This window comes from Coenobita brevimanus, chromosome 102, assembly GCF_032717465.1.
Source record: "Coenobita brevimanus isolate Jiangsu-jjx chromosome 102, ASM3271746v2, whole genome shotgun sequence".
NCBI classification, from domain to species: Eukaryota; Metazoa; Arthropoda; class Malacostraca; order Decapoda; family Coenobitidae; genus Coenobita; species Coenobita brevimanus.
In genome coordinates, this window is record NC_137055.1 from 2,962,033 (window position 1) to 2,978,379 (window position 16,347).

Consider the following 16,347-nt stretch of genomic DNA (forward strand, 5'->3'; position numbering starts at 1 on the left):
TGAAGACAATGATATTAATCAAATGTGGAGAGAGGTAAAAGAGGTTTTGCATGAGAGTGCTAAGGTTACTACAAAGAAAAAGGGAAAAGCGAGAAGGAAAATGTGGACGTCAGATGAAACATGGAATACAATTCAGAAAAGGAAAGAGGCTAAGTTAAGAAGTGAAGAACATGTTGATGGCCAGGTAGTTGAAGTACTTAGAGCAAAGTACTGGAGTTTATATTCTGAAGTAAAAAGACTTGTTAGACGTGATAAGAGGAGACTATATGATGAAAAGGCGACAGAGACAGAAATTAAATTAAGTAAAAATGACGGTCAGAGCACAAGAGCAGCGTATCAGGCCATAAAGGAGTTAACTGGGACTGAAAAGAGAAGGAAGGAAATACCTGTACGAGATAGAAATGGTAACTTGATGACTAATGATTTGGATATAAAAGGAAGGTGGAAAGAGCACTTTGAATCTGTTCTAAATAGACCAACCCCAGTTGAAGAGGACATTTTGCCAGCCGAGAGAGATTTGCATATAGAAACAGGGGATATAACTTTGGAAGAGGTAGCAAAATCTGGAAAAGAGTTAAAGAATTTTAAGGCCCCAGGAGAGGATGGAATATTCCCTGAAATGCTTAAGGTGGAAAATGACGAGTTGATGAATGCGCTTTTGAAACTTTTTAATGTGGCTTGGGATAATGGTGGAATTCCAGAAGAGTGGAAAAATGGAGTGATTATAAAAATACCAAAAAAGGGAGATTTAAGTGTGTGTGGCAATTGGAGGGGGATAACTTTGACACCTGTAGTTGCAAAAGTCATTTCCAAAATCTTGTTGAACAGAATAGAGCCAATAATTGATAAAAATTTTAAGAGAAGAACAAGCGGGATTTAGAAAGGGTCGAGGTTGTAATGATCAGATTTTTACTGTAAGGCATCTAATGCAACAAGCTAATGAGATGAAAATGCCACTTAGTATGTGTTTTGTGGATTTCGAAAAGGCGTTTCATAATGTTTCACGTGGAGCTTTGTTGAAAATTATGAGATTCTATGGTATACCAGAAAAGTTTGTAAATATTATTAGAAGCCTACATGAAGGTACTTTTTGTAAGGTAATAGTGGGTGGTTCTTTGAGTGATCCATTTGAAGTTAGGTCAGGAGTGATTCAAGGAGGAGTTCTTTCGCCATTGCTGTTTATTTTGGTTATGGATTATGTTATGAGAAAGGTTGTAAGGAGAACAGGTGCAGGAATTAACTGGAAAGAAAATAAGAAGCTGATGGATTTGGACTATGCTGATGATATTGTACTGATTTGTGGAAGTATTTACGAGATGCAGAGGGTGCTTGATTGTCTGTTGAAGGAAGGAGAAAAAGTGGGATTGGTTATAAATTGTGGAAAGACTGAAATTATTAATATGAACGTGGAGAACCAAATCGATTGTGTAGTTGGGAATAATGTGGTGAAGAATGTAGAAAACTTTAAATATCTGGGAACGATTGTATCATCTAATGGATCATTAAACAATGAAATTGAGGAGAGGATTAGACAGGCTTAGCGAGCTGTTGGAATGTTGAAATCTGTTTGGAATAATAATATGTTTTCGGTACATACTAAATAGAAAATTTACAAGTCCATGGTTAGACCAATTTTAATTTATGGGCATGAGTCATGGTACAGTACAATTGCAACTGATCAGAAAGTATTAGGATTTGAGAATAAAATACTGAGAAGGATTCTTGGGGTAAAGTGGCAAGACAGAGTTACAAATGCAAGAGTAAGGGATATTACAAGAGTGGAGCCAGTTAATGAATATGTGAGACTGTCTTATTGGAAGTGGCTGGGGCACATATACATAAAAGAAAGTAGTTTAATACAAGATGTGCCAGAGTGGACTGCTAGAGGAAGAAGAGGTAGAGGTAGGCCGAGGGAAACCTGGTTGAGGACAATGAAAAAAGAAGCAGGAGAGGAGTGTTGGTGGGACCTGAAGGAGATGGCAAGAGACAAATTTTGGTGGAGAGAGTTCATTGAGGCCCTATGCATCCCTTAGAGTGCCACACGAAATGATATATATATATATATATATATATATATATATATATATATATATATATATATATATATACACTCACATATATACACACATAAGTATCTATCTATCTATCTATCTATCTATCTATCTATCTATATATATATATATATATATATATATATATATATATATATATGTATATGGAGCCTCTGTGGTAGAGTGGTAGAGTGTGCGTTTCATACACGGGTGAGCCAGGGTTCGCGCCCCGCCAGGGTCATAAACTTTGGGAGTATTCACCCGGCCACGTACTGCATTGGCAAACACAAGGGGTGCTGTGGTTGAACCAGTGTCGCTTACTATAAAGTCGGCTTGCACGGGCCGATTACACTTGGTTCACAGACTACACACACATCCAAAGCACCTCCAACATTACAATTACAATTACAAGCTCTTCTCACCCTACATACAATCTCTACCAGACGGCCTAAGCCACTTGGTAGAGATACATTGGCTGTATCGTCCCGACTTCGGTCGGGATAGGCCAGTCCTGCAGTGGATACTCAAACGGCTGCTGCTGCTGGTGATATATATATATATATATATGACCAAAAGATGACGACCAAGGACCGGACAATGGACATGGTACTGATGGCGACATTGAATATAAGAGTGCGAATGATGAGGTGAAAGAGAGAAAGAGTGTCCAGGTGCTTGAGGGTGTGAAAGTGGATGTATGTGGAGTAACTGGAACTAATTAGAGAGGAAAGAGTATGAGAGAATGGGAGTATGGATGGGGTATATGTGCAGAAGTAGGTGAGAATGAGAGGGCAAAAGAAGGAGTGTGTATTGTTTTTGAGTAAAAGATGGAAGAAGAACATAAGAGACTATGTATCAGTTGGGTCAAGGATTGTGCAGGTAAGATTGAAAGTTGGAATACAAATGTGGACGATTGTGTGTGTGTATGTGCCAACACAAGATCGTGCAAGCAGAGTGAGAGAAGAGTTCTGGACAAATGTGGAAGTGTGCATGGAAAAGTTTGGAAGAAATGAATGAGTGGTTTTGATTGGTGATATGAATGGTAAAGTAGGAAATGTGAAGGTGGATTTAATAGTTGGTGAGTGGGGTCTGCCTGCTGAGATAGATAAGAATGGCAGTGCGTTAGTGGACATTTGTGCCGGGAGGGGATTGGTGATAGCCAATACCCTCTTCAGGCATAAAATGATCTCCAGATATACATGGCGAGTAATGAGAAGGATAGGTGGTGAACTGAATGAAAGGAAGGCAATGATTGATTATGTGTGTGTGGATGAAAGGATACGAAGATGTGTAATGGATGCAAGAACTAATTCAGGTTGGGGGAGTGGACTTTCTGGCAACTACTTGGTGGTGGCCAGAATCAAGATCCAAGTAAGATGGAGAAATAGGAGAAGGGAAGGACGGGAGAAAGGAATGGTTGCAAGGACAGTGGAAAGGTTACAAGAGGATGAGAAAATGGCAGAATATGAGAGAGAGAAGTGGAAGAACGATTGGGTAAATTTGAATTGGAGCAGATGGGGGACGTGGAAGGTGTGTGCAGGATATTCACAGAAGAAATATGTGCAGCATGTGACGTGGTGTGTGGGGTGAAGAGAAGACGGAAGGGGGTGCAAGGAACACCATGGTGGAATGAAGAGGTGAAACAGGCTGTGACACAAAAGAAGAAAGGATACAATGAATGGATGAGAAATAGGGGCGTGGAAGAAGTTGAGAGGCGGAAGAGAGAGTTATATGTGGAAAGGAAGACAGAGGTAAAAGGATTAGTAAGAGAGAGTAAGAAGAGAGTGGATAAGGAATTTGGAAGGAATCTGAGTGTAAAGTGGAGGGAATGTAGGAAAATGTTCTGGAAAGAGGTGAAGAGAGTAAGACAGTGGCAGTGTAGTTAGAAGGGGAGTGAAAGATAAAAAAGGTAGATTCCTAGTGGAGAAGGGAGAAAAAGTGAGCAGATGGAGAGAACACTTTAAGGAATTGTTAAACATAGAGGATGGAAGTAATGCAAATATCAGTGGCAGGGGAATGGCTGGGAGAAGGAGGGAGGTGAGAAGACAGGAAGAAATCAGTAGGATAGAAGCTGTGGAAACAATGAAGAAAGTCAAATTGGGAAAAGCCTCAGGAATTGATGGAGTGTGTGGTGAAATGCTGAAGCATGGGGAAGAGATAGTAATAGCATGGATGTGGAAGATGTGCAGATTGGCCTGGGAAGAAGGTAGAGTCCCGGAGGATTGGAAGTCAGGTATAATTATTCCCTTGTACAAAGGAAAAGGGGAAAAAGAAGTGTGTGGTAATCATAGGGGCAATTATCTTCTTAGTGTAACAAGAAAAGTGTATGGTAGGATACTTATTGACAGAGTTAGGGAAATAACAGAGAAATTAGTTGGAGAAGAACAGGGAGGCTTTAGGAAGGGAAGAGGTTGTGTAGATCAAATATTCATTCTTAGATCTTTAATGGAAAAGTTTCTAGAGAAGGAAAAGAAGTTGTATGTGGCATTGATGGATTTGGAGAAAGCATATGACAGGGTGGATAGACAAGGATTGTGGAAAGTATTAAGCATATATGGAGTAGATGGGAAGTTGTTGAATTCTGTGAAGAGTATGTATGATGGTGCGAAGGCTGCAGTGCGTGTGGATGATGAACTGAGTGAATTCTTCTCTTTGAAGGTTGGGTTGAAACAGAGATGTGTCATGTCTCCATGGTTGTTCAATCTGTACATGGATGGGGTGATAAAAGAGGTACAAGGGGGGGCAGTGGATGTTGCAGTGGCCCTAGTGAGAGAGGGTAGTGTGTGGAAACTCCCTGTACTGTTGTTTGCGGATGATACTGTGTTGTTGAGTGAAGACGAAGGGGAGCTGCAAGGCTTGGTGGATGAGTTTGGGAGAGTGTGTAGGAAACGGAATCTAAAGGTAAATAAAGGTGAATGTAGGGAAGAGTAAAGTGATGGTCTTTGAGAGAGGTGAAGTCAGTGAATGTACAGTGAGGTTGGATGCTGAGGAAATGGAAAATGTGAGTACGTTCAAGTACTTGGGTAGTGTGATGACTAAGGATGGAAGTTTGGAAGGTGAAGTGCATGAAAGGGTACAACAAGGAAGAAAGGTTGCTGGTTCCTTGAAAGCAGTGATAAGAAACAGGGAAGTGAGCATGGAAGTGAAAAAGTTACTACATGACAGTATTGTTTTACCAACTCTAACGTATGGAAGTGAAGCTTGGACATTGTTGGAAGGACACAAGTCAAGAGTGACAGCAGTGGAAATGAGTTATTTAAGACAAGCCTGTGGAGTTACATGGAGAGACAGGCTGACAAATGAGGATATAAAGAAGCGTTGTGGTGTGGATGTGGATGTGATAGGAAGCATTAGGAGGAACACACTGAGGTGATTTGTTCGTGTGGAGAGGATGGAGGGTGAGAGACTGATGAGGAGAGTGTATGTGAGTGAGGTGGAGGGGGGGAGAGGGAGGGGGAGGGCAAGGATGAGATGGAGGGAGAGGTATATAAGAGAGGGGGGTGTGAGCTGGGAGCAGGGCAGTGAAATGGCGGGGGACAGGGCGACGTGGAGGCGATTTGTTTGTGGCCACCGCGTACGGGATTGAGGCGTGTGGCAAAAAATATATATATATATATATATATATATATATATATATATATATATATATATATATATATATATATTGTTACATAGCCTATGATTTCATCATCCTTTGTGTAATTTTAACGCACAGTTACTGCATGTTTGATCACGAGCGTGTTCTGCCTCAGTCCCCCCCTTCTACCGTTATAGTAGAGTAAGTCGTTCTCTCTGTTATACTTTGCGGGATTTTCATCTCTTTGTCCCCGTAGCTTCATTTGCGCGTCCTTCTTACAAGTTGTATCAGGCTCTGCTGGCCCCTATATAATGAGCTCAATCTCTGCATCATTGCCACTTAGATCTGCTCCTCACTTTGTTCACATCTCTGTCCTCCCCTGTACAGATATTATTGTGAGTGCTCAAGAAATCTCCAAACATCTAGCAGCTGTGTGTAATTTGAGTATAACTGTTGTATTTTTTTCTTGTGCTGTGTAGCATAGGGTTAGTTCTTAGGCCTAGTGAGGTCTTGGTGATTAATGTTGGGTTTTATGTCTGTCATTTTTGATAATAGTTTGTATCTGTAATAATTTATCTGGCATTCACTGAGTATTATGTGGTATCTCATTTTATCAGGGCTGACTTAAATAAATTTACTCTTGCTAATTTCGTGTTAATAGAGGCTATTGCAGTTAACCATATATTTAACCTGTTTATTTGCCATTACATTATCCTTATGAGTTCTGAATGTTTTGTTGTTAGTTTGAACATTAAACTTTAACTTGTAATTTTACCTAACTCTTTTGTTTTGAACCTGGAACTTTACGGGACAGTAGTGATTTTTAGCATTCTCACTTAAAGTGTACATTATCTTTCTCTGTTCGGTAACATAAATTTGGCGACCTCATATCAGGATTCATAAGGATATTGCTTGATATTTTGTGACTGTTACTTATTAATTATGTCTACTATTACTACACTTGATGAAGCCAAAGATTTTTTGTCAAATGTGCAAACAGTGTGTGATATAGAAAACAGAACAAAGAATGAACTTAAGCTTGTTGCTCAACAATTGGGAATTGCAGTTCACTCTCATCATTCTAAAGATCAAATTGTTGGCATGATTAATAAAAGCTTGTTTAATGTAACTCCTCCAAATGAGCAAACGCAGATTGAATTAGCTAAGTTACAGCTAGCTCTGCAGGAGGCTCGTGCTAAAGAAGCTGAATTTCAGGCAAATGCTAAGCAGGCGGAGTCTCAGGCTCGTATTCAGGAGGCTGAATTTCAGGCAAATGCTAAGGAGGCGGAGTCTCAGGCTCGTATTCAAGAGGCACAGGTAGGCTACAGGCTGAGGCACAAATTGAACTTGCCAGGATTCAGGCAGACCATTAGTATCGCATGAAACAAGGTGGAACTGGATCATCTAGCTCTGATGATTTTGATGTGGCTAAAAATGTTAAACTTGTCCCTCCTTTTAATGAATCTGATTTAACCAAGTATTTTCAGTTGTTTGAGCTACAGGTTTTAATTGGCCTAAGGAGTATTGGCCAGTACTCCTTCAAACTGTTCTCACCGGTAAAGCTCAAGTAACTTATGCATCTTTGCCTCAGGATCAATGTGATAATTATGATGTAGTTAAGAGCTTGATTCTTAAGGCCTATGAGCTTGTTCCTGAAGCCTATAGAGTAAAATTTAGGACAACTTACAAGCAAGATAAGCAATCCCATGTTGAGTATGCAAAAATCAAAGAAGATCTGTTAGAGCAGTGGTTAAATTCTAAGAATGTGGATTCTGATTTTGGTAAATTTAAGCAGATGATTTTGCTGGAGGATTTCAAGAGGTGTATTTATAAAGATGTAAGCCTATATCTTGATGAGAAAAGAATAGATAATTTGTCTGATGCTGCAGTTTTAGCTGATGAATATGTTCTCACTCACAAGAGATATTCTAAAGAAAAAGGGAAAGCTGAGAGTAAGTACGTTGCCTCTACTCAGAGTACAGGTAACAGGAAAGAAAATAAAGATGATGTTTCTCAGGAAGTAAATACCAGCTTCACCTCTAGATTTCAGAAAAGTAAATGTACTTATTGTAGTAAGCTTGGTCATACTACGGAGAGATGTTTCAGGAGACAGCGTGATGTGAACAAAAAGGAGTCTTTAAATATTCGGTCAATTGGTCTAGTGTCCACTCCTGAGAGTTCCCAGAATTCTTTAACTGAGTTAACTGAACCTGCTTTGAGGGGTAACTTAAATTCTCATGATGGAGCTCCTCTTTTGAGCAGTAACGTGGGTGACACTCTCAAGAGTTCATGTGCTAATTTCCTGTCTGATGGTTTTGTCAGTCCTCTGGACAGTAATGACAGAAAATCAGTTAAAATATATCGTGATACAGGTGCTTGCCAATCCCTTATGCTGACCAGTGTTCTAGGCTCTAATGTTAATTCCTCTGATGAAACTGTAATCTTACAAGGTGTAGGGAATAATTACTTCTCTGTCCCTCTGTGCAGAGTGAATTTAGTCTGGTTTTGTTAATGGTTCCGTTATGGTTGGGTTGGTTGAGACACTCCCAATGTCAGGTGTAACTTTCTTACTTGGAAATGATATTGGTGGAAGTCAAGTGTGTCCAGCTCCTCAGTTGTCTAGTGAGCCAGTGGCTGTGTCCCAGGATTGTGATGTCCCTGATGTGTTCCCTGCATGTGCTGTCACTAGGGCTAAGTCTAAAGTTACTGGTGATTTAGAGGATAATGATGATGATGATGTTATCCTAGCTGACACTTTTCTTGCTAATTTGGACCACTCACCAGATGAGGCAGTACCCCGTAGTGTTGATAATTTGTCTCGTCAAGAGTTGGTTGAGTTGCAGGTTGCTGGCCCTGAGTTGAAAGGTCGAGCTAACTCTGCTTACAGTGAAGAAGAGTCAGCCGGTGCTTCTACTTGTTATTATGTAAAGTCAGGAGTACTTATGAGGAAGTGGAGACCCCCAACAGCATCAGCCGACTGTGAATGGGAGGTTGTACATCAAGTTGTCATCCCTCGTGTTTGTAGGCAGGATATCATTAGAGTGGCTCATGATTCCAGTTTGGCAGGACACCTTGGAGTGAGGAAGACTGTGGCACGCATTTTGAAACACTTCTACTGGCCAGGTATCTTCAGGGATGTTTCCTGGTATTGTAAGTCTTGTCACACCTGTCAAGTTGTGGGGAAGTGTAATCAGACCGAAAAGGTTGCACCTCTAGTTCCCATTCCTCCTTTTGAGGCGCCTTTCACCCGTGTGTTGGTGGATATTGTGGGCCCTCTTCCTAAGACTTCTTCAGGATTTTCTAATGTGTTGACCCTGATTGATATGGCTACTCGTTATCCTGAAGCCATTCCACTTAGAAATATCTCAGCAAAGAACGTGGTTAAGGAAATGCTGGGGTTCTTCACAAAGTTTGGTCTGCCCAAGGAGAGTACAGTCAGACCGGGGAAGTAATTTCATGTCGAATGTTTTCAAGCAGTCTCTGAAAGAGTTGGGCATCTCCCAGATCACGTCTTCAGCTTACCATCCCCAGACCCAAGGAGCGTTGGAGAGATATCATCAAACACTCAAATCGATGCTCAAGAAATACTGTTTGGAACATCAGAAAGACTGGGATAAAGGTCTTCCATTCGTTGTGTTTGCTGCAAGAGAATCTCCAAATGAATCACTGGGCTTCTCACCTTTTGAACTACTGTTTGGCCATGAAGTAAAGAGGACCCCTTAAGTTACTCAAGGAATGCTGGCTGTCGGAGGAAGATGACGTCAACCTGCTGGAGTATGTGATGAAGTTCAAAGAACGGCTGTCCACTGCTTTACAGCTGGCGAGAGAGGTTTAGGAGCTGCTCAGGAGAAGATGAAGACTTGGTATGATAAGAAGTCCAGGTTACGCCACTTTCAGCCAGGAGATCAGGTTTTGATTCTGCTACCAGTTCATGGGCAACCTCTTCAAGCCAAGTTTAGTGGCCCTTATTTCGTGGAGAAGAAACTCAGTGATGTCAACTATGTCATCGCCACGCCAGATCGTAGAAAGAGCAAGCAACTATGTCACATCAACATGCTAAAGTTATATCACAGGCGGGACGAAAATAATCCAGTCTGCACTGTAGCTGTTCCACCCAGTCTGCAAGTGAAGCTCTCCCATGCAGTATGAGCCTGAGTGATAGTTTGGGGAAGAATCCTGATATCATGAATGATCTCCAGACTAAGCTTTCTCATCTACCTCCCAAGGAAAGGCAGGAGTTTTCGGCATTACTGCAGGAGTACCCGCAAGTGTTCCGTGCTACTCCAGGAAGAACCACTGTGTTGATGCATGATGTCGATGTTGGAGATGCAAAGCCAATTAAATTGCCTCCTTACCGTGTGAACCCAGTGAAAGTTCCTCTCATCCAGAAGGAGCTTGGCTACCTGTTGGACCACAAGATGATTGAGCCCTGTCAGAGCGAGTGGAGTTCTCCTGTCACTCTAGTCCCTAAGCCAGGTGGGTCACAGCGGCTTTGCATTGACTACAGACGTGTTAATCAGATAACCAAAACAGACACTTACCCTCTCCCTCGTGTGGAAGATTGCATAGACAAGATCGGAAAGGCTAGGTACATAAGTAAGTTTGATTTGTTAAAGGGATACTGGCAAGTACCTATGACTGAACGTGCTAGGGAGATCTCATGTTTTGTAACACTAGGAAAGGCTTTTGCATGTTCGGTAATGCCATATGGTATGAAAAATGCACCAGCCACATTTCAGAAGCTCATGAATGTTGTAACAGAGGGTTTGGCAGGGTGTGTTGTTTATATTGATGATGTATTAATCTTCAGTGACAACTGGAAAGATCACCTATGCCATGTCAGTAAATTTCTTGACCCTTTTGGTTCATGCTAATCTTGTAGCTAATTTATCAAAGTGTGAGTTTGGTCAAGCTAAAGTTCAGTACCTTGGGTATGTAATTGGTGATGGACATGTTGCACCACCAGGAGCTAAGGTTCATGTTATAAGTGATCTTCCCAGACCTAAAAGTAGGAAGGAGCTACAAAGATTTTTGGGAATGATAGGTTATTACAGGAGATTTGTTCTTAACTTTTCTATTCTTGTATCACCACTTACAGACCTACTGAAAAAGGGAGTTAAATTTGTCTGGACTGATAACTGTGAATCCTCTTTCAACAAACTTAAAGCTATTCTATTAAGTCAGCCAGTGCTCGCTACTCCAAATTTTGCTAAGCCTTTTAAGATGGCTGTTGATGCAAGTGATACAGGAGCTGGGGCTGTTTTGCTGCAAGAGGATGATCAGGGTATTGAACATCCTGTATCTTATTACAGTAAGAAGTTCACTCCACCTCAAAAGAACTACTCAACTATTGAGAAAGAGCTTTTGGCCTTGATTTTGGGTTTACAGCATTTTTCATTTTATTTGTGTTCTGGTTTTGACCCCATAGTCATTTATACCGATCATAACCCACTGAAATTCCTTATTAAGTTTAAAGATAAAAATCAGAGATTGACAAGATGGAGTCTACTTCTTCAGGAGTATTCATTAGACATACAACATGTCACGGGAAAGAAAATGTTATTGCAGACTGCTTATCTAGACTTTAGACAGATTGTTTTAGAGTAATAAGAAATTTCCTTTGTAAATTTCTTTTTCTTTGTGGGGAGGTGTTACATAGCCTATGATTTCATCATCCTTTGTGTAATTTTAACGCACAGTTACTGCATGTTTGATCACGAGCGTGTTCTGCCTCAGTCCCCCCCTTCTACCGTTATAGTAGAGTAAGTCGTTCTCTCTGTTATACTTTGCGGGATTTTCATCTCTTTGTCCCCGTGGCTTCATTTGCGCGTCCTTCTTACAAGTTGTATCAGGCTCTGCTGGCCCCTATATAATGAGCTCAATCTCTGCATCATTGCCACTTAGATCTGCTCCTCACTTTGTTCACATCTCTGTCCTCCCCTGTACAGATATTATTATTGTGAGTGCTCAAGAAATCTCCAAACATCTAGCAGCTGTGTGTAATTTGAGTATAACTGTTGTATTTTTTTCTTGTGTAGCATAGGGTTAGTTCTTAGGCCTAGTGAGGTCTTGGTGATTAATGTTGGGTTTTATGTCTGTCATTTTTGATAATAGTTTGTATCTGTAATAATTTATCTGGCATTCACTGAGTATTATGTGGTATCTCATTTTATCAGGGCTGACTTAAATAAATTTACTCTTGCTAATTTCGTGTTAATAGAGGCTATTGCAGTTAACCATATATTTAACCTGTTTATTTGCCATTACATTATCCTTATGAGTTCTGAATGTTTTGTTGTTAGTTTGAACATTAAACTTTAACTTGTAATTTTACCTAACTCTTTTGTTTTGAACCTGGAACTTTACGGGACAGTAGTGATTTTTAGCATTCTCACTTAAAGTGTACATTATCTTTCTCTGTTCCGTAACAATATATATATATATATATATATATATATATATATATATATATATATATATATATATATATATATATATATATATATATATATATATATATATATGGAGCCCTTGTGGTACAGTGGTAAAGTGTGTGTTTTTGTACACTGAAGAACGAGCATTGTTCAGGTCACGTACTGCACTGGCGGACACAAGGGGTGCTGTGGATGAACCAGTGTTTTATACTGTAAAGTATGCTTTCACTCAGTCGGCTTTCGCGGGCCGATCACACTTGATTCACAGACTACACACATATCCAAAGCCATTCCAAGACAACAATTACACTTACAAGCAAATCTCACCCTACATACAATCTCTACCAGACAGCCTAAGCCACTTGGTAGAGATACATTGGATGTATCGTCCCCACTTCAGTCTGGACAGTCTGGTCCTGCACTGGACACTCAATCGGCTGATGAGATAAGAGGATGTAAAATATATATATATATATATATATATATATATATATATATATATATATTCTTCGGAAATCTCTGCAGTCTGGCTTCGGCTTTCCTGTCATTCTCTGACTAAATATATCTGTGCTGTTTACTTATCCTCTGATTCTACTGACTATCAAAAATTCTTTGACTATCTTACTTCTACGATGGAACACATTCTATCCATTTCTCCTTTCTCTGAAATATCCATTCTAGGAGATTTCAATGTTCACCACCACCTTTGGCTCTCCTCTCCTTTCACTGATCCACCTAGTGAAGAAGCCTACATATTTTCTATCCTTAATGACCTAGAGCAGCTTGTACAGCACCCTACCCGTATCCCAGACCGCCTTGGAGAGAGCTCCAACATACTTGACCTCTTCCTTACTACTAATCCTTCTGCTTACACTGTTAATCTTTTCTCTCCTTTGGGCTCCTCCTTTCACAACCTTATCACCTTAATCCATCCTATCGCTCCGGTACGACCTGTGGACCCTCCAAAGAAACATCGTCTGTGGCACTTTTGAGCTGCGGATTGGGAGGCCCTCAGGCAGTACTTCTTTGATTTTCCCTGGAATGATTATTGCTTCCATGGCCGGGAGCCATCTGAGTGTTCCTTGCGCATTACGGAGGTCATTCTCTCGGGCATGGAAGCATACATTCCTTTCTCATATCCTTTGTCTAATGCAAGAAAACCTTGGTTTAATCACACTTGTTCTAATGCTGTCCGTAACAAGGAGAGGGCCTACAAAAGGTACCGGAGCCAACCCACCCCTGAATCACATCATCTTTACGTTTCTGCCCAGAATCATGCTAAGTCTGTTCTTCGCTCTGCTAAAAATTATTTCATCCATACTAAATGCTCTCAGCTCTCCAACTCGAATTCTTCCCACTCCTTCTGGCACCTTGCCAAAAACCTTTCTAACAACTTTACCTCACCATCCTTCCCTCCTCTTTTCTAATCTGATGGTTCTGTAGCTATTTCTTCTACTGATAAAGCAGATCTCTTTGCTCAGACTTTCTCCTCCAATTCCACCTTATACGGTTCCGGTGCTGTTCCTTCATCACTTCTCCCCTCTGACTTCCTCATGGTTGACATTAAAATTTCTTCAGCTGATGTATTTTCTGCCATCACTGGCCTCAATACTAACAAGGCATATGGGCCTGATGGAGTCCCTCCTGTTGTTCTCAAGAACTGTGCTTCTGTGCTTACACCCTGCCTAGGTAAAACTCTTTCGTTTTTGTCTGTCAACTTATACCTTTCCTTCTTGCTGGAAGTTTGCTCTCATTCACCCAGTCCCAAACAAGAGTGACCACTCCCAACCCTCTAACTATCGTCCAATTGCTTTAACGTCCTGTATTTCAAAAGTTTTCGAGTCAATTCTCAATATAAAAATTTTAAGGCATCTTTCCTATCACAACCTTCTTTCTGATCGTCAGCACAGGTTCCGTCAGGGACGCTCCACTGGCGATCTTCTCACCTACATTTCAGACTCCTAGTCATCCTCCTTTCGAGACTTTGGCTAAAGCTTTGCCATTGCACTTGACATCTCAAAGGCTTTTGATCGAGTCTGGCATAAATTTTTAATTTCCAAACTGCCCTCCTACGGTTTCTGTCCTTCTATCTGTGCCTTCATCATTAGCTTCCTTTCTGGTCGTTCTATAGCCGCAGTTGTAGATGGTCATCGTTCTTCTCCAAGATCTATCAACAGTGATGTTCCTCGGGGCTCTGTCCTATCACCAACTCTCTTCCTTTTATTCATTAATGACCTTCTAAGCTGTACATCTAACCCTATCCACTCATATACTGATGACTCCACCCTTCACCTTTCCATTCAGTTCCCGCAACCCTCATCTCAGCAGTTACTTCAACAAACAAGGGATGAGGCTATGGCACACCTCATGTCTGACTTGGCTCGTATCTCTGACTGGGGTAAATATAATCTGATTGTTTTTAATGAATCTAAGACCCAGTTCTTACACCTATCAACCCAACAAAATCTTCCACAAGTATACCCACTAATGTTTAATAATATTCAGCTTAATCCCGCCTCATCCTTGAACATGCTTGGGGTTACATTTGCTCGGGACTTATCTTGGAAAGATCATATTACATCTCTTGTAAAATCTGCTTCCAAGAAATTAGGTGTGATAAGCCGACTCTGTTCGTTCTTTACCCCTGCACAATTGTTGACTCTATACAGGGATTTTATCTGCTCCTGTGTGGAGTACAACTCTCATGTGTGGGGAGGTTCCCCACATACAGCTCTTCTCAATAGGGTAGAGTGAAAGGCTTTTCGTTTCATTAACTCTCCTCCTCTTGCTGACTCCCTTCAACCTCTGTCTCTTCGCCGCACTGATGCATCTTTATCTCTTTTCTATCGCTGCTTTAATGGTCACTGGTCCTCTGAACTGTCTGCATGCATTCCTCCACCTCTACGATGGGAGCGTAGCACCCGTCTAGCAGCAAACTCTCATCCCTTTTCTGTCCAACTCTCTAATGCAAGAGTTAACCGTTACTCCCAGTCCTTCATTTATGCAACAGGTTAACTCTGGAACTGTCTTCCTCTGTCTGTATTTCCTGCTGCCTATGACCTCCAGTCTTTCAAACGCAGTGTGTCCAGGCATCTCAAAATGATCAGATCTTGAATTTGGCTCTTTCTGGTATTTTGTTTTTCTCTTGGAGGGAACTGTTATTACAGGCTCATGGGCTTTGGTTCCTTCTTCCTCGCATTAATATATATATATATATATATATATATATATATATATATATATATATATATATATATATATATATATATATATATATATTTATTTATACAGAACGCTTGGCTAACACTTTGCTCTTCCCTGAAGATATGAATACACGAAAGTGCCGGGGATATTCCGTGTTTTCTTTTCCTATGGATATCAATATTTATATATTTATATATATATTTATATCTATATCGATGTATTTTATCCATATCCATCTCTATGTATCTATATATCTATATCTATATCTGTCTATATATATATAACTATCTATCTACCTATATCTACTGTATGCCTATCTATCTATATATCTTTATGTATCTATATCTCTATGTCTATATAACTATCTATCTACCTATATATATGTCTATCTATATCTATCTATATCTATCTATCTATCTTTATCTATATCTATCTATATCCAACTATCTGTCTAATATTTGGGAGGCTCTGAACACGAGTCATATAAGAGATCAAATCCTACCGTGTTTTAGTTTAGGAGCGGTCTAGTTGACGGGTACCAGGCTGGTTGGGACAAGATGCAGAAAAAGGAACTAAAGGGGACAAAAAGAAGCCTGAACATCGCCTAGTATCCTGTCCGACACAGAGAAGATTGCTGGAGCTGCCCTGAAGACTCGTGTTTGGACCAGTTTTCTGATGGATTCAGTAAGTTAAGTGACTCAGAGACAAAGATGATGGTAGGCCAAAACCTGTCACTAAACAGCATCCAGCAATAATTGTCGTATCACCCTTGTTTTTCTTCGGTCACTCTTTACATTATGAACTACGCCCGTCTCACTCCTTCTGCCGGTAATGTTTAGTTCTACCTAGAGTCTAGTGGTGATGGCAATGCTGAGGGAATCTTTTGTATAAAGACATTGGTTTAAAATAGTCAGTGGTAGTATGGCAAATACTTTTATTTAGAGTTTTATGAAACTGACTGGCTATATTTGGCTAAATATATTATCATTTATATTTAGAAAGAAGTTGGATTTTTTGTTTTATATACTTTTGTTTCAGCTGAGCCTTTTGTTCAGCATATACTTTCTCCAGTTCAGCCTTC

At 40.4% G+C, this 16,347-nt stretch overlaps 1 protein-coding gene across 1 annotated transcript in view; it reads left to right on the forward strand.

Annotated features, from left to right (window-relative positions):
• Positions 1-16,347, forward strand: part of LOC145415342 (monocarboxylate transporter 12-like) — an 85,493-nt gene that overhangs the window by 29,624 nt on the left and 39,522 nt on the right. The gene's annotated exons all lie outside the window — the stretch shown is intronic.